We start from the raw sequence: 25,091 nt of genomic DNA, 5'->3' as shown, positions 1-25,091 counted from the left end.
ACTTCTACATAGTGGCAGAAGTGAGAGTGGTATCTTGTGGGGACTGGTCTCTTTAAACTTGGTAGTGAGCCTGGAGAGCCTGGGTGGCTCAGTCAGTTGAGTGTCTGACTTCATCTCAGGTCATGATCTCGTGGTTTGCGAGTTCAAGCCCCATAATCAGGCTCTGTGCTGACAGCTCAGAGCCTGGAGCCTGCTTCAGATTCTGTGTCTCCTTTGCTCTCTGTCCATCCCCTGCACATGATCTGTATCTCTCTCTCCTTCAAAAATAAATAAATATTAAAAAAATAAAGTAAACGTTGTAGTTAGCCTCAATTCCTGCACCCTATCTTCTATAGTATAGATAAAATTAAGTATAGGTAAAATGAGTAGCCACTATTTTTTGCACTCTCATCTACAAATGTATCATTGTCTTTTTCTACAGAAAACTCTCTGCTCAAGCCTCAGAGCTGCCTTTTCTTTAGTTCACCACCATTTCTTCTGTTTGATCTCTTGACCCTGCCCCTCCAGTCTTTTTTGGGACCCTGTTCAGTGATTTCCTCTCCCCTCAATATTACTTCTTCCCCTCTCCAGGCTTTACCCACTGAAGAAATATGATCAAATCCACTCTTCTCCTAAACAAAGAGAAGCAAAGAAACAAACAAAAACCCAATGAGCAACCTAAACACGAGAGCACCTTGTACTTACCTGTCCTTCTCCGCGGGAAGTTAGAGCAGTCTATAACCAGGAGAGGGCCCGACCGTGCTGGTGCCCTGATCTTGGACTTCCCATTTCCAGAACTGGGAGAGAAGAATTTCCATTGTTTATAAGCCACCCAAGCTGGGGTATTTCATTAGAGCAGCCCTAATACGTGAAGACATCTGACAGCCAAAATTATGCAACGCATTTTTAAATGTCCCCTTGGAGGGAAGGTGCAGCACAACCTGCTGAGAACCGGTGTTAGAGGAAGTGAGGGGGAAACACGGGAGGGCAGAAGTAGAGAGGTGTGTGCTCATATTTCCATCACGGCTGCTCGTGTTTCCACACAGTGTGCTGTGTTTCAGCTACTCATTCCACCTCGATCCACTCTACTGGCCTGTGAGCTCATTGAGGGTAGGAACTATGATTTGTGGGAGTGTATCATCCACCTGAATACATGCATATGTATGTTTGTGTATGTATATGCATATGTATGTATGCATATCTATATATGTATTGTATATGTACAATGTATGTATATGTGTTGTATATGTATGTGTATGTATGTATATGTGTTGTATATGTATGTGTATGTATGTATATGTATTGTATATGTGTACTTATGTATATGTATTGTGTATGTATATATGTATGTGTGTATGTATGTATATGTATGTGTATGTATCATGTATGTATATATTTGTGTATGCACATGTATGTAAATGTATTGTATGTGTATATGCATGTATATGTATGTATACATATGTGTATGTATTGTATATGTATGGATATGCATATATATGTATTATATATGTGTGTATATGTATATATGTATTGTATATGTGTGTATATATGCATGTATATGTATGTATACATATGTGTATGCATTGTATATGTATTATATATGTGTGTATGTATATATGTACTGTATATGTGTGTGTATATATGCATGTAGATGTATGTACACATATGTGTATGCATTGTATATGTATATATGTGTTATACACGTGTGTGTGCATATATGTATTGTATATGTGTGTGTATATGCATGTAGATGTATATGTACTCTTTTCCTTACTGGACTGCTAGCCTCTATAGCCATATTCTTTTCTGACTCATCCACGTCTGACCCACCAAGTGTCACTCAGGCAGCTGTAGTGAGACAAAGCTGGGACTTTTGACATCACCCGTGCTGTCCTTTGTGTGACTGCCTGGCCCGGCCCTGAGCCAGAATCTGCTCCTGTCACTACGGGTAGGGTTAGCTCCGTGTTATGATGAGGAAATTGAAGCCTGTGTCTTTGTCTGCAACCCACTGATTGGTAACTAATCAACAACCATCTCCAAAAGCTCTGTGCTCAGACTGAGGTCATGATTTTCCAGCGCAGGCTCTCCAGGTGGTAGGACAGTGTCCTTGTTGCAGAGCAGGTTACCTCCAGACCTGCAGGGGTCCCCTCGCTCCGTGCTGAGGGAGAGCGCCCTTGGAGGTACGGCAGCTTGCAGTCATTTGTCACTGACCCTGCTGCTTGGCCTCATGAGACATTGTGTGACCTGGTGGATTGACTGAACTGATTAGTGACCTAGCTGGGACTGGAGCCGGATATTTCTTTTTCCACGTCACTGGGTCCCTCTGTGCTGGGTGTCTTCTTGACATTGAATAGCCTTGTCTGAAGGATCCCGAATCTTCGTGGCCTTCACTAGCCAAGTGCCTCAATGGCTACATGGAGCCCAGAGGACAAGCCCGGCGAATCTCATCCTACGGTGCTTTACTGCTCCGGGACTTCTGTCCTCACACTCTTCTCTCTTGGTGACTTGGGCCAGAGCACATATGGACCCCTTTAGTTTAAGGTTTAGAGAAGCTTGAGAGGCACTTGACCTATTTCTCAGCCTAGACCTACACTCTATTTTTTACCCTCTGACTGAGGCATAAATATATCACTTCTTTTTCCTCAGGCCTGGAGCAAAGCTGCCCTCTTTCCCTATGCCAGTGTTTTTCAAAGTTGAGAGAGAGAGAGAGAGAGAGAGAGAGAGAGAGAGAGAGAGAAGAGGCAGGGGAGAGGTAAGAAAGACAGAGACAGAAACTGAAGCAGGTTCCAGGCTCTGAGCTGTCAGCACAGAGCCTGATGCCGGGCTCTAACTCTTGAGCCATGAGATCACGAAATGGGACACTTAACCAACGGAGCCCCCCAGGAGCCCCCAGACTCTTAACTATAGAGAACAAACTGGTGGTTACTGGAGGAAAGGCGGGTGGGGGGATGGGTGAAATAGGTGAAGAGGATTAAGAGTACACTTACGATGATGAGCATAAGATATGTACAAAACTGTTGAATCGGAGTCACCTGGTCAGGTCATGATCTCACGGTTTGGGGGTTCAAGCCCCAGGTCAGGCTCAGTGCTGACAGCTCAAAGCCTGGACCCTGCTTCAGATTCTGTGTCTCCCTCTATCTCTTTCCCTCCCCTGCTCATTCTCTCTCTCCCTCTCTCTCTCTCTCTCTCTGTCTTTTTTTTATTTTATTATTTTTAACAAATAAATAAACGTTAACATTTTTAAATTGTTTAATCACTATGTTGTACATCCAACACTAATATAACAATGTATGTTAACTGTATTAGATATAAATTTTTAAAAATAGAAATAAAATGTATTTCTTCTTAACTTTTGAGGTGAAAAAAATTAGGGTTCTTAGCTAGCAGGTGATGATTATGATTTGGTAGACTATATCAGAATATATCAGAATATGTCTAAAGACACATCAGAGTCTCTGGTGGGAAAGGGTATGTATGTGTGTTTTTTAAGTTCCTCAACTTTTTACGACATGCCAACTTTGCTGTTTCTCCAACACACACATACACACACACACACATGTTCACATGCACGTGCTGTTATTGAGAACGCCCATATCATACTCATCTGGATATTCCCCCCCGTGCCTGAAACAGTGCCTGGTACTCAGATGGTACTCAATAAATATTTATAATTGTCAAATAGCAAAGCAAGGCTTGAAGGGGAAAAAGTGGACACTAGGTGGTTTTCTTCCACTGGGCCTGGCAAACACTTGGCACATGATGTATGTGCTGTGGTCATAACGACTTGCGGAAAGCATAAATACAGCCACGAGAAGCGATATGAATAGAGCACACAGGTGTGATGAACGTCATTGAATCGGGCTGGCCCTCACCACTACAGAATAAGGTTCTTTTTCCCCCTCAGTGCACTTCAACAAACCAATCCAAACAGGGAAACCTCAGGGAAGGAGTGGCTGTCATCTCCCTAAGTAATAGAGCCTATCTCCTCTTAACCTTTGTGACCCTCAAAAACCAGTAAATTCCTTCTTTTATCTATCCTAAATCCTTTATATTACCCTCTAAGCCAATTTTCTGTTGTACTGTATTCAATGGGAATTGAAAACAGCTGGTCACCATCTGCTGTAGATTAATTCTTCATGTACTTGAAGCCTATAATTAGGTCATTCCTCAGCCTTCTCTTCTCCAGGCTAAATATCTTATTTCCTTTAGCCCTTCCCAAAAGGTTTTATTTTCCAATTATTTAATTGTCTTTCTAGTGTTCCTCTCAATACCAGGCTCTCTGTTCTCCATACACCTCAAGTTGAGGAGGTTGATCAGTGTGAAGGGTTGTGGGTGTTTAAGGTCACCCCAGCCACTTTTGAGGACTCTTTCCCTGTGAGTTGTTTATTTTCAAAGGGTCACTTAGAAATGAATAGCAGCCTTCTCCTGAACAGGACCCTGCCACGCTGAAATTGGAGACTGAGGATTCAGAACATTATGCTTGCTCCTACCCTAACTCTAGATAAACTAGACCATCACCTTGACATTGCACCCCAAATCCTGGAGATAGCCAATTCAAATCTCCAGGGAGTAACTGTCATTCTTGATTATGCATACATCATGACAATAGCATTTTCAAAGTGTCTTGGAAACCCAGAAGGTCAGTGACAGCTGGAGAAAGATTTTTAACTTGACTAAGCACAGTAAACAAGAGTCTGGTAGAGAGAAGAGTTTTTCTTCCGACGTCCAGGAAATATCCTGTTGGTAGAGTGACCCAGAGAGGAAGAAAGCTTGTCCAAACATTGTTCTCCAAAGCAGTGGTTCTCTACCTTTCTCCTTTCTGGAATTATATGTGTGCAATACATTCTCCAGTATCCAGGTTTTTATCAAATACAGAAATACTTTGTGGGTCAACAGATTATTTTTTTTGTCTTTTTATTTATTTTTGAGAGACAGTGAGAGACAGCACGAGCAGGGGAGGGTCAGAGAGAGAGGGAGACACAGAATCTGAAGCAGGCTCCAGGCTCTGAGCTAGCTGTCAGCACAGAGCCCAATGCAGGGCTCAAACCCACGAACCATGAGATCATGACCTGAGTCAAAGCCGGACACTCAACCGACCGAGCCACCCAGATTTCCCAAGAGATTCTTGAAATGATTGAGATTGTATCTTCACTTCTGAGGCTCTCATGCCGTCTCTGTCTCTGGAGCCATGTGTTGGAGTTTTGCAACATGGCATTTGGTGGTAAGAGTAAGCCCCTGCTAGTCCCTTCATGAGGTAGACACTATCACCCCATTTCTACAGATGAACCAGATACAAAGAAATTTCAAACACATGTCCAGGATTCCTTGGGTCCAGGTCTGGGCGGTCTTTCTAGTGTGGTTACAATCACCTTGGCATGTTTGGCGCACAGATACCAAATCCCATGCTTAGATCCTGGTTTAGGAAGTGGGGCCCAGGAATCTGAATTTTTAGTCAACTATCCCAGCAATGCGGACACAGGTAACCCAAGTCCTGTGCACACAAAAAAGCTACCGATCTGATCCTGGGGTGCCCGAAGAAAATCTAGGTTATTGTTTCCAACGCTTTGTTATACATCTACCCAGGAGCTTGTCAAAACGGAGCCTAAATTGTATTCCACAGTTACTGACTCAAGACCAAGGAAGGGCGGAGTCCAGATGGCGTGTGTTCGCATGCAACCCCGGGGTTTTCTGAGTCACAGCGAAGGTTGAAAACCACCGGTATGAGTCCTCCTCCCAGTGGTTTCCTATCCCCAGCAATTCTAGATGCTTTTTTGAGAGACTGAGTCAGCCAGGGTGAAAGATGAGATACTATGCGCTAAGAGTTACAGGCTTCCTAACTATGGAAGGCAGCCCCTGGCTAAGGTCACTCGAGGCAGGTGTCCCCTGAAGAAGACTCGTTAACCCTAAGGATAAAAAGCCATGGTTTTGAAAGCCAAGTGTTGCGTTCGGAATCTGAAGTCTAGCGAAGGGATAGCCATTTGTTATGATTGATGTCATAGGAGGTAGTGTTGCCTTGGCAACATCGCAGGGGACTTACAGAGGAGCTAGACAGAAGAACAGATGGGCAGGGTGTCATTCCATTGAGAACTTAGGGGACATAAAAAGGTTTACTAAAATGAGCAGTATAAGAAAATACTTGGCACATTGGGAAATCCAGTCATAGAAGATGAAAACTCAGAAGACTTGGTTCCATGAATATATTTTAAATCTACAAAATATGTTTGAGCAGCAGGAGCAGAAGAAATTTTCATTCTACAGACCTCCTTTGCAAGCAGCTTTCTAGTAAATCATGCACTGTACCATATGCTGGGAGTAGCATACCGTGTGTGGGAAAACGAGTATAATGTTTGCACTTAAAAGCCAAAGCCACACAAGGACAATTAAACTGTCACTAGAGGACCTAAAGATAATTGATTGAATTCAGCACAGCAATTCCTGGAGTCAGGATTTATCAAGTAAATGATGGAGATAATTTTGAAGGTTCAGGCACACTTGTATTAAAATTTCGAGCATTATAATATTTATGGGCAGTGTTTAAAAATATCTCATTTTAATTCCCTAGATTAATTTTGACTCATATTTATTTAATTCATTTCTACTTTGAACCAAGGGAAGGTCATTAGTTAATACTTGAACATCCATACGCCACCGATTCCTCAAATTCATGATAACCAAATCAAAATTATTGAAACAAGAATTCTCTCTTCTTTAGGAATTAAACTTCATGACTTCCTTAAATACACAAATACTAAATTAAAATGATTTTTAAAAGAAACACATGGGATTCTATACAATGTTTATCCCATCACTTGAACAAGATCAGGCAGATGTCTGCCATGCTGAGCAGTAAACAGACGCTGACGTCATCAGACAGGACATGGGAATTCCTCACATTTTTCTTGTTTGAACTGATCTCGGAACTCTAAGGATGGGAGGGGGGGCGGGGTAAGAATCACACCTTACATTCGTGAATGTATCTCCCTCCAAATATTCTTTGGGATTTGCTTCTGAGAGACGGAATCCTCCCTGCAGACCGGAGTCTTCCTCTAAAGCCTTTCTTTACCTAGGGCTTTCTCTTCCTGTGAGAAGTGCATCTCCTACAATCTGATTCTCAAGCAGGAGGATGTGCTCAGGACATCAACAAAGCGCTGAACTAAGCTCAGGGCTAGCCATTCCTGGTCACTCAAAGCCCGCCCTCTCCTTATGTCAGTACTAGGGAAGATAGGTTCAGGGAAAATAGAGACTTGCTTTTACAATGGGTGGACTATGTGAGGAAATTATAATTCCATGATGGAAATAGACCGGAATAAAGATGGTTGAAATAAAATGATCAAATGAATGGCTCATTTGGTCTCTTCACGAAGTCTATGTTTTCGATCATATGTGTATGTGTCTGTCAACAGAAAAGTCTGGAAACGAAGATTGTCTCTACAGTCAAAGGAAGGTCTCAAATCCTGGGATGAATCTCTCTATTACTTAGGATTCCACTGGTTGTGAATTACGAAAACTGACTTGAATTAGCTTAAGCCAAAAGGGGGGCTTTTTTAAGCAAGTTTCTTGATGTTTTATTTATTTTTGAGAGAGAGAGAGAGAGACGGAGAGAGAGAGAGCATGAGTATGAGTGGGGGAGGGGCAGAGAGAGAGGGAGACAGAATCGGAAGCAGGCTCCAGGCACTGAGCTGTCAGCACAGAGCCCAATGCAGGGCCCAAACTCGTGAACTGTGAGATCATGACCTGAGCCAAAGTCGGACGCTTAACCGACAGAGCCACCCAGGTGCCCCAAGGGGGGCTTTGTTTTAAAGGTAAGAGGGGGCACCTAGGCAGCTCAGTTAGTTAAGCATCCAATTCTTGATTTCGGCTCAGGTCATGGCCTCATGGTTCATGAGTTCCAGCCCTGGGTAGGCTGTCAATGTGGAGCCTGCTTCGGATTCTCTCTCCTTTCTCTCTGCCCCTTCTCCAACCCTTTCTCTCAAAATAAATAAAAGAATTTAAAATTTTTTTAATGTTTTATTTATTTTTGATACAGAGAGAGACAGAGCATGAGATGGGGAGGGGCAGAGAGAGAAGGAGACACCGAACCGGAAGCAGGCTCCAGGCTCTGAGCTAACTGTCAGCACAGAGCCCGACGCGGGGCTCGAACCCACGAACCCACGAGATCTGACCTGAGCCGAAGTCGGAGGCTTAACCGACTGAGCCACCCAGGCGCCCCGAAAGAACTTTAAAGGTAAGAGGACGTCTCCTGAAGTCCAAGGGTAGGGATGTAACCCGTGGCTCGTACTGGAGTCGAGGTTGGAAGTCCATCACATGTCCGTCTGTGCTGGCCGCCGCCGGTCTTTCATGCTTCAGCATTTCTCTTCTGTAGACTGGTTTTCACTACTTCTTCTTCACACAGGAAAGCAGGGCACAGTCAAACCCTGGGGCTGTTTTCCCCCATCCAGAAATGACTCACACGGAAGTGGAGGTATGTTGAGTGCATTTCCAAATTCCTTGGCTCAGTTTAAAACAGGTGTACATTCTTGGTCCCATCAAGTACGGTGTGGGGGAGCGGCCATCTTCTATCGTTAAGGCTTCGGGGAGCCCTGCGCTCTGGCCGTGTGGATGGTTATGGGGTTACAGTGCAGGTAGGGCATTCCCAGAGCTGGGAAAATGGGTTTGTCCTGGGAAAAGTGTAAGACTGTCTCCCTCACCATTCATAGACACCTTTTTTTTTTCTTATACATTTAAAGATCCCCAGCCTAAGATGATCTACCTGGACCATGTAGATATCATTTCTAAACAGTATATGCCCTGTTCTTCCACAGCAAGCCCCCCAGGTCATGTTCTGCCACTGCATCCAAAAGGGTTTTAATGGAGATAATTTTCATGATCAGAGCACAGAATTCCTGGGAGAATTTGTGTCCTTTCCAATTTAGTGTTGTTCTTGTCTGCATGTGATTCTTGCAAGCTTTGGACTATTTCAAGATAAAACTTCTTTGTTTCTTTAATTTTAAAAAATGTTTATTTGTTGTTGAGAGAAAGAGAGACAGAATGTGAGCAGAGGAGGGACAGAGAGAGGGAGACACAAAATCCAAAGCAGGCTCCAGGCTCTGAGCTGTCAGCACATTGCCTGATGCAGGGCTCAAACCCACGGACCATGAGATCATGACCTGAGCCCCTCAAGATAAAACTTCTTACATGTCTAGTACAAAATGGCGGAGGGAAGGGGTGCCTGGGCAGCTCAGTCGGTTAAGCATCCGGCTTCAGTTCAGGTCATGATCTCACGGTCCGTGGGTTCGAGCCCTGCGTCGGGCTCTGTGCTGACAGCTCAGAGCCTGGAGCCTGCTTCGGATTCTGTGTCTCCCTCTCTCTCTCTGCCTCTCGCCTGCTCAAGATCTGTCTCTCTCTGTCTTTCAAAAATAAATAAATGTTTAAAAAAATGGTGGAGGGAGAATTGGAATAACCACGGTAAAAACTCCCCACTCAGAAAATAGAAGAACAGCCATCATTGGTGATAGGTCCAGATCTCGTGCCTTCTGCTTTCAATAAATTACAGAATCCTAGATTCTCAGGTGCATTCATTAGTCATCTCATTGGTGGCAGTGGAATGAGTTCCTTGGTCAGCTGGTCTGGGGGCCTCAGGTTCTGACCACTGGGTCGCCCTTGTCCAGTGCACTGTAGGGCCATCGGAGAGCGGATGATGTGGGCTGTCTGTGTTCACAGCAGTTCACTCTCTGTTAGTACAAGTACTTAGGCCTCAGGATGGTTTTAGGAACTGAGGAACTGTGGGGCCTTGTTCACTAGGCCTGTTGGATTTTTCTTCTTTCTTACTCTTTTCTATTTCTGGCAATGCCACTGTCTTAAATCATTAGCTTAATTTCTAGGACTCCATTTGCTCATAGCCATTGGCGGAAGTTCTGTGTGTCTCTTTGTTGGCACCCAGGCTGGGATCCCTCACCCTCGCCCCTGCCTTTCTACTGGAGAGGTGAGTTTTCTTCTTAATCTGCCTTGGAATGTTGCTCCACCTTCGGCAGCAAGCAGCGTCACCTCTGTCCGCCATGAGACACTTCAGTGGGAATCCCTCACATGTGGCTCTCTTCAGGAGAGCCCATCCTGAGCTCAGAAATTAAGAGCTGAACAAAAAGCAGAGATTATTCACTCCACCTCCCAGTGCTTGAAACTAGGCAGACCTGGCCGCACTGCACTTGCCCGGCTCTCAGACGCAAGACGCACGTGCTAGTGGTGGAAGTAGCTGCATATTTTAAACAGCATCCACTATTAAATGTTGTTTAATAATATTTACATAATGTGTTTTTTTCCTCCCCTTGAGCACCTGCTCACACTTACTTTCTAAGTCGTCTGGGCTGAACTCTTAGCTCTGTCCTCAGAAGTTACAACTCTGTCCCCCACAACCCTCGGATCCCTTCACTGAACTGAGGCACTACCATGGCTTTCCCATTTGTCCCTGCCCCAGTCTTGGCACCCCGCTCCCTCCAGTGACCTCTGAGCTCACTCTAGCCTTGGGACCCAAGAAACTCTGTCCATCACCAGTACAGTTCAGCCTTTTTACAAAAGGAGGGAATACACAGATCGAGGAGATATTGCTTTGCCTTCTCTGTCTCTAACTAAATTTTCGAGTCTCTTTGTTCCCTGAGCAACTGAATAATTGGAGAGTAAAGTTGGAAAACAGTACATTCCTTAGAAACAGGAAAGCTCTCTGCAGCTTTTTGTCCCAATAGTCATGACTCTGAAAGATCAGTCCTGTATGGGAAATGAATGTCTTAAACAAACTTTGCTTTGGGTCAGCATTTGGATTTCCGTTTCTCCCCTGTCATGGCCAGCCAAACTGGGCTGTCCTTCTGACAAAAAGGGAGTATGCCATGCTTTGGGCACGGTCTTCGTCCTTTTCATTCTTACCTCCCTTGTCCCCTCTTCAATTTGCTTTCTCTTTTGTCTTTTTATTTTATTTTTTGAAGCTCTAAACCCCATGTGGGGCTTGAACTCATGATCCTAAGATCAAGAGTCATATCTCTACTGACTCAGCCAGCATTTCTCTTGTAAAGAATATTTACTGAGTTTCTATTATGTGTTGAGTGCAATGCTCTGTGTTAGAAATAGAATGGTATACACAAATGGTGTTTAGAATGTTCTTATCTTCACAGAGATTAAAATCTCGTGTGGGAGAGAATCAATGAGTCATGAATTATAATTGTGGAAAGTGTAGAAATGTATAGGGTGCTCTCCAGAAAGCAGAGCAGAAGTACCTAATCTGAACAGAAAAAGGTCAGGAAAGACCTTTGGGAACTTCAAAATCAAGATCTGGGGGCGCCTGGGTGGCTTGGTCCGTTGAGCGTCCAGCTTTGGCTCAGGTCATGATCTTGCAGTTCGTGGGTTCGAGCCCCGCATCAGGCTCTGTGCTGACACATAGCTCAGAGCCTGGAGCCTGTCTTCAGAATCTGTGTCTCCCCCTCCCTGCAACCCTCCCCTTGCTCAAGCTGTCTCTCTCTCAAAAGTAAATAAAACATTAAAAAATTAAAAAACAAAAAATCTGAACAGTGAACAGGAATTAACCAGGGAAATTTATAGTTGGTGGAGATGCTGATGAAGGGGAAGGAAAAAGACTTCAGGTAGCAAATGTTTAACAGACATCCACCTGTCTCCCTTCTGCCAAGATGCAGTTAGGATGGACTTCAGTGCCTATCCCGCATTCTGCAGAAGTTCAAAGTCTATCTCAAGATTTCTGAGGCTCGCTCTAGGGTTTGTGCCTGCTATGCCTGTAAAGCTCTGTCCTTTTCTTAATTACTACAAAACTCTAGTTAAAGATGGAATAAATAGAGAGTTAAAAATACTAACGTCTCTGGGCACCTGGGTGGCTCGGTCAGTTGGGCATCTGCTCAAGTCATTATCTCTCAGATCGTGAGATCAATCTCCAAGTCAGGCTCTTTGCTTACAAAGCAGAGCCTTCTTGGAATTCTCTCTCTCCCTCTCTCTGCCCCTCCCCAACTCCCACACATGTGCCATCTCTCTCTATCTCTCAAAAAAATACTAATATCTCCTACAAATTAATATGCATCAAAGATTATATTACATTGGTTCAATATAAATTGAAAGTAAAAATTATATTTATCATTTTAAACTTGCTATGACATTTTATTATTCTGAAAACTGATAAATAAAAACAATGAATTAGATGTTCACATTGTTTTTCTTATGTTACATGTATTTCAGAATAAGCACATGGTTGAGGGAGAGCTTTCTATGGAAGAAATCTAGCTAATGAGTGTGGGGAAAATAGTATAATTTTAAAAGCATTGTTTTATGACCTCTACTGACAAAATGAATCTAGGTATTGGTCATCAATGCTATTTAACTTTTTTAAATGTTTATTTATGTTTGAAAGACAGAGAGAGACAGTGCATGGGCAGGGGAGGGGCAGAGAAAGAGAAAAGGAGACACAGAATTCAAAGCAGGCTCCAGGCTCTGAGCTGACAGCACAGTGCTGGACGCGAGGATCAAACTCACGAACCATGAGATCACGACCTGAGCCGAAGTTGAAGGTGGATGCTTAAGGGACTGAGCCACCCAGGTACTTGGGTCATTAGTGCTATTAACACTATCTCATGTGTGCAGTTGATTGGCAACTTTATATAGGTTCGATTAGACTGATATCCCCTGAACGAACTGTTTCAAGCTTCACTTACTTAAAAGTGGGCAATTAGACATTAGTGCTTTCCATGAGATGAAAGAGGAAGTACACAGTATCATCAATGAAAGTCCTTGGGGTCAAAAGAAAAAGGAAAGGGAAAAAAGAAAAAGAAAACATTTAATCTAAATCTGATTAAATCTTTAGATCTAACTAAATTTTATAGAAAATTCAGGAGACAGAGGAGCACGTTAATGGATAATACATGAATGCAATCGCCTGAGTCCAGAAAATGAGGAATTCTATAGGTTTCTCCAACAAATTTTAAATGGCAATAAAAACAGAAACAGCAAAAAGAGTAGGAGAACTGTGATGGTAAATAAGAGATACAAAAGACATCAATTAAAAAAAAGACATCAATCAAGTGCAAACTTTGTTTAGATCTGGATTTGAACAAATCAAGTGCATGAAAACAGTTTTGAGATGTCTAGGGAAAATTAAACCAGACTGAGCATTAAGTGATCGCGAGGCATTAACGTTTATTTTGTTATTTGAGATCATGATATGGCGGTTTACGTTTTTAAAAGTCCTGTCTGTTTGTGTTGTTGGTGTTATATTCCGGAGTATCGAGAGATAAAGCAACATGAGGTTTATGCTTGCCTTAAAATCGTTTGGCAAAATTTGAAAGAAGTGGTGGGGGAATTCAATGAAACGAAAATTAGAAAATGCGATTGTGTTGAAGCTGGGAAATAGCATATGTGGATTCATTGTATCATTCTCTCTCTAAAAAAAAAATCATGTTAGCGGGGCGCCTGGGTGGCTCAGTTGGCTAAACGTCTGACTTTGGCACAGGTCATGATCTCACAGCTTGTGAGTTGGAGCTGAGCGTTGGGCTCTGTGCTGACAGCTCACAGCCTGGAGCCTGCTTCAGATTCTATGACTCCGTCTCTCTCTGCCCCTACCCTGCCTGTCCACTGTCTCTTTCTCTCTCTCAAAAATAAATAAACATTAAAAAAAAAGCATGTTAGAATTGATGCAATACATTTTCAGTAGAAACTTCAACTAAAAATAAATTTAAAAAGCATCATGCTCATTATTCTATTCTATTCTATTCTATTCTATCCTATTCTATTCTATCTCTTCCCTGTTTCTTTTCTTTTCTTTCTTTCTTTCTTTTTTATAAGATTTTATTTTTAAGTAATCTCTATACCCAACATGGGACTCAACCCCACACCCCCAAGATCAAGAATCATAGCTGGCCTGGGGTCCTATGTTTTCATTTTATCTAATGGGGGTTTCTTTGTTCTATTTCTTCCTTGTCAACGAGTTTTAATTTCATTCTCTCACAAGTTCACACTTTAACATGCATACTTACTAAACTCTAATGTTAGTTAATATCTGTCCACACTTTCCTGCTAAACAATACGAGTTTCTAGGAAGCCTTTAACTCCAATCATGTTGTTATTGTCCAGTTGGGTTGTTCGTCTTAGTTCTATAACTCTTATTATTCACTTTTATCTGTGCATGAGACAATATTTGTTTTAGATTTACTTACCTTTTTTGCAGTGTCTTCTGCAAAATCATTAGCTAGATCTTTTGAGATGAAAATCTGAACATTTCATTCCCTGGCCTACATTTTTAAATGGCTTTCTCTTCCCATAAGAATAAATCTCAGTGTCTTTAGCAGGATTTGTAGGGAATGTCTGGGTTCATCTCTCACTTACTACCCTCCATCCATGCTTTGTTCCATCCACCGAAGCATTTGGGGGACATGACATTCTCTTTTAGACCTTCTAACCTTTGCATAGTCTGTGCTCTTTTCTTGGAAGCCTCTTCCAGCTTTTTCTGTTTAGCTATCACGCAGTGTCCTTCAGGACTGACTTGCCATGCCTTCTTCTTTGGAACTCTTTCCTAGCATTCATGTATCTTTTCAGAATGAGTCAGAAAGCATTCCTTTGGGTTCCTACTCCTTGTTCCACAGTCCCTGGACACAATATTGTAGCTCTTATTTTTTGCATTGTGATTAGGGTTTCTCCCCTTGAAAGAAACTGTCTTCTTATCCACAGTGCCTAGCATGGTGCATGCATGCGTGTGTGTGTGTGTGTGTGTGTGTGTGTGTGTGTGTGGGTGGGTGTGTCTGTGTCTGTGTGTGTGTGGTACATAATACATAATTGGGTTGCCTGGGGGGCTCAGTCGGTGAAGCCTCTGACTTTGACTCCTCTCATGATCTCGAGGTTTGTGAGTTTGAGCCCTGCCTCAGGCTATCTGCTGTCAGCACAGAGCCAGCTTCAGATCCTCTGTCTCCCTCCATTCTGCCCCTCCCCTGCTCATTCTCTCTCGTTCTCTCTCTCAAACATAAATAAACATTAAAAAAATCATAATACCTACTCAATAAACCTTTACTGAATGTTTGAAATATGGGAAAATATTTCAATATGTGGAAGGGGAATGGAAATACGTGTCTTTACAGAATGGAAAGTCGATGTTAATTTCAAAGGACAAGATACAAAAAATATTGGGATTTGAACATATTTTGAAATACCGCACATTTTTGAGGTGCTAACACCTAAATGATATATGGGTGCAATGACAGTTGTGAAATATTGACAGGGCATGCAAACCACTACACTTGTTTGAATCTAGTAGGAATAAAAAGCTCAATTAATACAGAGGCAGATTTTATAAGCCTTAAGACAAGTTATATAAATACAAAATACAAAGAAAATGTTCAGGGTGCATTAGCAGTGACAAAAATTGAAATGATGAGATGGTATTTGCAATTGGGGATGGGAGGGTGGTGTGCAAACCTGAGGACACCATGACCATCACGCCCATGTGTCTCCTTACACTTACACTGCCTGTGTGCTCCGTGGAGGCGGGGCCACATGATGCTGGGTACACGGCAGGTATGAAACACGTGTTCGTTGAACTGAAATGTTCCTAAGGATACTATGAGATATTATTTTTTTATGTTGTTTATTTTTGAGAGAGACAGCCCAAGCAGGGGAGGTGCAGAGAGAGAGGGGACCGAGGATCTCAAGCAGACTCTGTGCTGAGAGCAGTGAGCCCGATGTGGGGCTGGAACTCATGAACCGTGAGATCATGACCTGAGCCGAAGTCAGAAGCTCAACCTACTGAGCCAAACAGGTGCCCCGACTATGAGATATTCTTAATAGAAAGAAGTTCTGACAACCATGTGTAAGCATTAGAGAAGGATTTAAAAAGTTATCTTGTCCAATTTTTATGTATTATAGATGTGGGTGTGTGAAAATTACAGAGCTCCCTGCCTCTCCACCATCTTGCCCCCTCCCATCCAATTTTTATGTATTGTAGAGGGTACGGTAATAATATGATGCAGAATAATCTAATGACCAGTAATAAACATTTGTACAACACTTATTTTGTGTTATACACGAAATACAAAGTCTTAAAGCACTTTTACCTATAATAACTCATTTAATCTGTATACCATTTAATCCTCAGACTGGGAAACCGAGGCGCAGAGACATTAAGTAATACGCCCGGGGTCTTGCAGCCAGTACGTAGTACCGCTGGGATTTAAGTACATCACAGAGCTTTCTGGTTTCCTCTCCTCTCCCAGACGTTGCTCACACACTCATGTGTTTTCATAACTGTAGCTGTAACGTACTTAAAATCAGATCTTCACGCTTTTGTGTAGCATATTCTAAACATTTCCCCAAAACATCACACTGACATAAACCTTACAATTTTTAATGACTGTAGCACATCCTATTGAGTTGTGCATCATAAAGAGCTTGACTGTTTCTCACTTGTTGAAAATTTAGGTTGTTCTCGGTATTTTCTATTACATACAATACTACACTTATTATGTTAATTCATGTAGCTTTCTTCTTCTTTAAATTTTTTCTTGAAGATAAAAACCTCGAAGTCACACTAGTTGTAAATGAATATAAATGATTCCATTACTTCTTTTTTTTCTTTTCAAATTTTTATTTAAATTCTAGTTAGTTCACATACAGTGCAATATTGGTTTCCGGAGTAGCGTTCAGTGATTCATCACTTACACACAACACCCCGTGCTCCTCACAACAAGTGCCCTCCTTAATTCCCCTCACCCATCTAGCCTATCCCCCGCCCACCTCCCTCCATCAACCCTCGTTTTTTCTCTATAGTTAAGAATCTCTTGGGAGCTCCTGGGGGGCTCAGTTGGTTGAGTGTCTGACTTTGGCTCAGGTCATGATCTCACGGTCCGTGGGTTCGAGCCCTACATCAAGCTCTGTGCTGATAGCTCATGAGCCTGGAGCCTGTCTTCACATTCTGTGTCTCCCTCTCTTTCTGACCCTCCCCTGCTCATACTGTCTGTCTCTTTCTCTCTCAAAAATAAATTTAAAAAAAAACATTAAAAAAAAAGAATCTCTTATGGTTTGTTTCCCTCTCTCTTTCCCCCCTTCCCATATGTTCATTTGTTGTGTTTCTTAAATTCCACATATGAGTGAAATCATATGGAATTTTCTTCTTCTGACTGACTTATTTTGCTTAGCATAATATACTCTAGCTCCATCCACATCATTGCAAACGTCAAAATTTCATTCTTTTTGATGGCTGAATAATATAATTCTGTTACTCTTGACATGTAATGAAGCCAGGAAGAGTTGTGTAAATGCATGCTGTTAACAGTAGCATGGGAGAATCTTATTTTCTTCCCAACTGTACTTAAGTTTTGCTATGCGAATTCTTGTTACTTAAAAAAAATATTTTTAATGTTTATTTTTGAGAGAGCATGACCAGGGGAGAGGTAGGGAGAGAGGGAGACAGAGAATCCAAAGCAGACTCTGTTCTATCAGCACAAAGTCCAATGTGGAGCTTGAACCCATGAACCCGTGAGATCATAACCTGAGCTGAAGTCAGATACTCCAACTGAAATACCCAGGCACGCTTCTTGCTTACTTTTATAAATGTATGTGTGTGTGTGTGTGTGTGTGTGTATAATATGTAATAATAAGTCATTAGAACATGTGACTCTTGATTTCAGAGTAGTGAGTTTTATCCCCAGATTGGGTGTAAAGATTACTTAAAAATAAAATCTTAAATAAATACATAGGTAATATTATTTCTTTCTTTTCACTTTTACTTATTTATTATAAAGTTTGAATTTTTTTTAAAGCAGGGTTCATATCCATCACGAAGCCTAATGCAGGGCCCAAACTCATGACCCAAAGATCAAGATCCCCGAGATTAAGACCTGAGCTGTGATCAAGAGTCAGATCACCAACTGAGCCACCATTTGCCCTCCTGCTCTGATGTGTACCTATCTTTCTTTCCCCCTTCTGCCCTCAAGAGCAAAAGTTCATTTAAAGGCAGAGGTGAAGTCACTGTAAACTAACCTGTTATGGTTTCCACCTTTTCTTTTTCAGTGCAGAAATTAAAAGTAAGTATAAAGCACGGTGATCTTAGTTCTTTTGCGTGTGTTGGAATTACTGGTAAGTGTTGGCTGAGAGCAGTCGCTCCCTTTGCACTTGTGAAAACACTTTGAGCGCTTTAAGAGATAAGACCAAGAAGTGATTAAATGTCTTTCTCTTCAAAAAAAAAAAAAAAAGCCACCTAAGCACCCCAAGAACTTTGAATTTTTTTAAATGCTTATTTTAGTTTTTAGAGAGAAAGAGAGAGAGGGCAAAAGCAGGGAAGGAGCAGAGAAAGAGGGAGACAGGACCTGGAGCAGGCTTTGGAGCAGAGGATCTGAAGTGGGCTTGAACTCATGAATGCTGAGATCATAATCTGAGCCAGAGTCAGACACTTAACTCACTGAGTCACCCAGGTGCCCTATGTTTGAATATTTTTTAATAAATAGATATAAAACATCTCTTTTACTGCCAAACTTGCTACAATAGTTTTCTAATCTGTTTGCCTTTACAACTTTAATTTTAACAGTTAGCTTCATAGAAATTTAAAACTTTTATAAAGGGTCAGATTGGCTTGTCTCCTGTGATGTCTCCTCTTTTTTTAACTTGTAGAATATCGCCATTGTAAAAACAAATCTTGTGGGTTACTTGTTTACGGCCAGAGTGGTATTTGATTTTTTGGGTATACACAGTTTAAACTGCTAAGAAATGGTAGAAATCCCAGAAGTGCGTAAGTGAGGCTCTGAAGGAAATGTAGTTGGAGTGACATAGAAAATTCTGCTGATTTCTTCTGTGACTCAACATGTCCAAACTATGCTGTACCAATTTATGATTTAAAGCCCAATGGGACTGAGTTTATTTATAGTTCAAAGAGCTTGAATCCTTTCCTGCAACACAGATCTGGTCAAAGACAATAACTCCTCCAGTTTTGGAAGAAAACTGCTTTACACTGTGGAGCATTAGAGGTGAACTGACACGTACACTCAGTATTGCTATTTAAATGTGAACAGTGGGATGTGCGATGTTGGATAGTATTAAGGGAGGTTGGTTGGGGTCAGTGTCCAACGGGGCTCCTAAACTGGAATTTACCTTCTGTAGATTCTATACTATGTCAGGTCATGTCCTCAGCTTTGAAGCTTCAAACACTTAGAATTTTAAGCACACTTGGTGTGGCTCCAGCTCTCAGGGGCAGACTCTCATTAACCCAGGTGACGAGAGACTGATGTATAAATCACAGCGCCAGCATTATTTTGCAGTGAGAACTCTGAGCATCCCTTTGATTGAAATATTTAGGTCAGTACAATCAGCATATCATCTCTTTTTTGGCAGCTCTCCTTGGGGAGTAAAATGAAAATAGGAGAGTTCCTCGTGAATCAGAGCGAAGAGAAGGAGTCATCGACGTAGATAATTAATCACGTTGAGTTTCAGCAGCCATGTATGTTCACGTGTACTTGTAGTGCTGGGGTCTGTGGGCCACTCCGCCCCTCCCTTCAGCCGAGATTGTGTGGGTTCTCCCTTCTTCTGGGTCCTCAGTGTTACCTACTGTGTGTGAGCTTTCCAGTTCAGTCTTGCTCCTGATGGGGAAGACAATGTTGACTAAGTTCCTTCCCTCCCAATTGCCACCACACTCCAAGTCAGCCTTCCTGCGGTAATTCTTGGGTCCTTTTGATTGGTGTTTTGGGTGTTTCTGAACACATTTCAGCAGTCCCTTGGAGTAACCAGATGACTAGCCTCTTACATTATGGGTAGACTTGCTGGTTTAGCTCTTTGGGGACAAACTTTTTTCCATGTTCTTGGGAGTGGCTCCCTCCATTGTGGTCCAGGGAAAATGAAGGTCTTGAGGGTCACTCTGACCAACTCCAAAGACCTTCAATCCCTGGCATCTCCTTGTTGGCCCCTTTTGGGAATTATCCCATTCAGACAGTTAACCTTTACTTTGCTTGGAAGATGTCCACTCATCTGCATTTGGGGCTTGGTTTTCCACCTTCAAAAGTCACATGGGAGTCCTCCTGAGCTGATGCAAAAGGCCCAGACTGACCTGTGGATGCCACTCTCGCCTCCAATTGCACCTAGGCTGCATTTCCAGACTTCCTCGCGCTCTCCCCTCCGCCTCTCCCCACTCTTGGGCCACCCTGACCGCTGTGCTCGCTGGGTCCCCGCTCCTGGCCTCACGCCTGGCTCACCAAGCCCGAACAAGCTCTTCCAGCTGCTACATGATTGATGACACTCAAGGGCATGCTGGGAGTTCGGCCACATCCCAGCACAGCCTTTGTTAAAGCCGACAGAGCGAGATGTGCCTGAATGTAAAATGGAGTACTCTGGGAGAGAGACTTGAAGATTTTAAAAGGGAGATTAAGGGTACATTTCAGAATTTTTCACAGTGCCTAGCACAATGGTTTGCACTAATAAACCAACACACAAGATAAACCAACACGCAAGAAACCGAAAGAGCAGCAGTGAACAGTGTTTCACTGTGTGGCCAGGAGTGTCGGGAGCTGGGCAGACATACCGTGCCAAATGGGAACGTCTTTGTTATCAAACTCCGTCAAGTCATCAGGAGTTAATGAAACTTATCAAATGTTACAGCTACGAAGATTGTGTTCTGACCAATCCTATCATTTTTGTGGGTGAAAACACAGCACTGGCTAGGGCCACACCATCTAGAATTCACATGTTCTTGTTCTTAGTTTGGGGGCTTTTTTCACTGTCCTTGGTTGCATCATTTCCTTCCGTGGCCAGCACCCCGAAGGCAGATGGTGGAGGGAGGCTGAGAACAGCCAGTTTTGAACTCAGCCAGACCTGGAACCGAATCTTGGCTTTTGCTGATGACAAGTCAAGGGACCTGGAGCAAGCAAATTGGCCATTCTAAGTATGGATGATTTTCTAGCTGAGAAATGGAAATAATAATCATCATGAGAATTAGGATTATATAGTAAATTAAATGAGAATGCATACAATGTATTAAAAAAGATTCATCAAGTAATGGTTTTTATGACAATATATTTTATTATATTATCATGTAGCCATTGTTTTACCAGCCTAATCAGTGGAGACAGCAACACTGGAGTCAGGCTTGTGAAGATATGTAAGAATCCTCTTTTTTTTTAAGTGTTTATTTATTTTTGAGACACAGAGAGAAAGCACAAGCAAGGGAGGGGCAGAGAGAGAAGTGGGGACAGAGGATGTGAAGCGGGTTCTACGAAGACAGCAGAGAGCCTGAGGTGGGGCTCAAAGTGGCAAATCATGATCTGAGCTAAAGTCTGACACTTAACTCACTGAGTGTCTCACTTTGGCTCAGGTCATGATCTCTCGGCTTGTGGGTTCGAGCCCCATGTTGGGCTCTGTGCCGACAGCTCAGAGCCTGAAGTCTGCTCCTGATTCTGTGTCTCCCTCTCTCTCTGCCCCTCCCCAGCTCTCTCTCTCAAAAATAAGTAAATATTAAGAAAATTCTCTTTTAACAGAGCAGGGTGTCCATCCCACTAAATGATTCTCATGTAATCTTGGCCAGAACATTGCTTTGGTAGTACTGAACTATACATTTCATAGTATTTGCTCAAATCGTGTTCTATCTTAATTCCTACAAGGAAAATGATGAATTTGAAAAATCGGTTGGAAAAAAAGTAAGTATATTGAATGTAGATTATAGTGACTCTGACACCTGGTTTTTGAAAGTATCTTGTTTTTGAGAACGCAGAGGCATCCTAGATCTGCATACGACTGTAAGTTTATAAAGTACTTTCCTGTCCCCGACCTCATTACACCCGCATGATTCTTTACAAAACAGTGTGCTTATTCATGTTTTTACACATGGAGAAGTTGAAGTTCATTTTCTGGGACTCTGGTTTCAGGACTTTTCCTCCACATGGTGACAGCCCTGGAGGCAGGGAGCCTGTATGTGACTAGTGAAACGCAGGCTTCCCACAAATGCACACTTTTCTTGCCAACAGCCTTTCTGTTGGGCTGTTACATTTCGTCAATAACAGTTACGATGATCAGCACCAACAGAAAGCCTCCTCTACGTCTGGGGGGTTGTAAGCGTGGCACACGCGTGTGCCGGGCATTTGTGTGTCTGTTCACAGGGCCCGCGTCCACCCTGTGTATCCCGGGGAAAGATGCTTTCCCAGGCTTCCTGTTTTCTGATGTCTACCTCTTCTGGGCAAGGAGAGGCGAGGCAGGGGACTGCAGGGAAGCGGGAGGAGAGCCTTGACTTCCCCTTGGCTTGGCCTCTGGCTCCATATCCAGCAGCAGGCGATTGTCCTCCGTGGTGTCAGCTGTCCTGTCCCCACGGCCCCCGCTCCTGCCAGCCACCCCACACAGCCACTACTCTCCTTTATTCTTCCAGCCACCAATGTCTACATGGTCTCTTTATTCCGTCTGCCTCTGTAGCTCCACCTTCTGTGCAACCAAATCCCTGCCCTGAATTCTATTTGAAAGACCTAGAGGTGGTTTTGTTTCATGCCTGGTCGATGCTGGTACAACATATTACAGTTAACCTTCACAACATTCCTGGGAGGAGGCAATATTATGATCTCCACTTACAGATGGGGAGATCGAGGCTTAGGGGACACACGTGAGGGGGCTGATATGGTCTATGAATGAGGCCCTGGGGCTCAAATCGGGCAATCTCTAGGTGACAGGTGATACTGAGCCAGACCCTGGGCCTGCGTGTGCCCCCTGCAGCCCCCACACCAATCCCCCTAAATCCAGAGGAGGAAACCGAGTTCAGGGCGTTAGTTTGCTAAATGTGCTGGGCAAGTCGCAGAGATGGGATTCAAACCCAGATCTGTCTGACTCTCAGCCTGGGTTTTTCTACTACTACTCGTGCTCCCCCAGAGTTCGTGTGGATCACAACCATGGTGGTGGGGCGTTGTGAGGGCGTACATTCCCAGTACCCTCCCTCCCCCCAAATGCTGGTTCTTCAGTAGGCTTAGAAAGAAATTCAGAAATCCGATTTGCACAATTGCCCCGCCTGACGCTGAGGTGGAGGTGTGGGAACCCCACGGGGCCACCCCGGCTCATGCCCTCCTATCCGTGACGCCCTGTGTGGCCTCCTCATGCCGCCCCCCAGCACCAGCTTCAGTTTCCTCCTCTGTAAAGTGAGGGATTGGACCAGATAATCTCTAGGGTCATCTCAGGTCTGCTGAGTCCCCTAGACCTGTGCCCTGAGCCCCACCCCCCACCAGGGACACGGCCAATGGCCCAGAGTCTGGAGTTTCTCATGGACTTCCCAGGCTCGGAGACTCAACAGGAACTCTGAGGCTCGAGAGCAAAGAAAGCCCTGTTTATTGGCTTGCAGTAAACTGGCAAACCGGCATTTTAAAAAGGAAGTGAATCGTAGGGGGGAGGGGGTTTAATTCAGGGAAATATTTGAAGAACTCAGTGTTCGCTCCGAGAGGTCATTAAATACGTTTTGTTCCCACACCCTCTGGGAAAACGATGCTTCATTAAAATGGCAACATGAGGTGTAGTGAGAACGGTGAAATTGGGACCACTGAAGAGACACATTCACTAGATTCCACTTAAAATGTAAAAGGAGTGGAAAGAAAACAAACGGACATTTTCTTGAGGCAGCTGAGCGACACAAAACACAGGCATCTTTGTCTCCTTCTTGAAAACGTCCACAATGCCTTCCCCTTTCTTCCTCTTGACTAATCTGTACTTCTGAGAGGTGTTGAGTTTCGGCCAAACTTTGTGCTCAGCTCCAGCAAAGGCTGCCCTCCCGTGAATAGCCTGCTCTCACCTACGATCCCCTTGCGCACCCCTGCCCGGCCACGCGGGTCAGCCCCCAGAATGAGCTCCCAGACAGACTCCCCGAGAGCATCAATCACGGGGATGAATGGGAAGCCCCGGTGTGGGAACGGCAGCAGGAGTGGAGCGGAGAGCCGGCTGCGGCCCCTCTGACCCTGTCACCACATATCTGTCCCCGCCATGCTTCCTGGGTCCCCCGGCTCCGGCTCCCGGTGCCCGGCCTCCCCTTCACTGGACAGGACAGGTTGTGCTGGCTGTCACACAAATGCAGAGCGGAGACCCAGGAACGCGCTGTAAGGCGCTGCTTCCACCTCGGTTCCAATCCCGTCTTGGTGCTGGGGTTGCGGTTTTCTGTTCTCCTCAGGGGTCAGGTGCTTTTCCAGGGCTTGGCGTGGCCTGCGACAAATGGTCCGAGGGGGCTCAGGGTGCGGTCTCTGCTGACAGCGCCCGTTCCTCGAGTATTGTCCTTTCATCTGTAATCTGGGGGTGGCAGTTCAGAATTACAAGCTAACAATGAAAGAGGATAAAACGCTTCAAAAATACAAAGTAACGAAAACATGAAATACTTGTTTGCTTTTTACTAATAATCTGCCCTAAGGTCTGCCTGCCTGTTCTCTCCTGACCAGGTTTGGGGGCCCCACAGGCTGTCTCCTTGCCCCCCAAGCCAGTGCGTGCCCCTTGATGCCTTGAAAAGAGGCAGGCCTGGAAAACGGCTGGTTCTGATGCTTCTATACCGCACACCGAGACTGGTGCCTGGCATCTTGGCTCCCGCCTGTTACCTGGGACCAGCCTTGACACAGCACAGAGTCCATTGCCCGGTCAGGCACAAGGCCAGAGGAGGAGCTAGTATCCTGCTCAGGGTAAGGCTTGCCGCCAGGGGCTCTGGGCCACTGCTCTGGGGACACTTCCAGACCCTACAGCACAGAGAGGTTTTCCTGGGGGAGGGGTGGACACTTTGTGACAGGAGAAACCCCACTGACAAAGCCTAGCGAAGTCTAAAGCAGAATCAGGTCTATGCTGTCCCCTGGTGGTCATATTTCATACTACAGTCGGCTCCCAGAGTGCCTATAAAATCACAATTAAAGTATTGAATTTTTTTGGATGATAAATTCTTAACATTCATGGCAAAGTGTGCATAACATGAAATTTACCATTTTAGAGTATGTAGTTCTGAGACCACAAGTACATCCACGTTGGCAACTCGATGAGAAACTCTTGTTAAGACCATGGTCGTGTTACACCCTATGGGTTTTTTTCTTTAAATTGTTGTATAATTGATATATAACGTTCTATTAGTTCCAAGGGTATACAATTACTCTTGTATATTATAGAATACAGTATGGAAGTCCAGAGCTGATAAGAAT

This window comes from Suricata suricatta, chromosome 15 (genome assembly GCF_006229205.1).
Source record: "Suricata suricatta isolate VVHF042 chromosome 15, meerkat_22Aug2017_6uvM2_HiC, whole genome shotgun sequence".
Lineage (NCBI taxonomy): Eukaryota > Metazoa > Chordata > Mammalia > Carnivora > Herpestidae > Suricata > Suricata suricatta.
Note: the sequence above shows the minus strand (reverse complement) of the source record.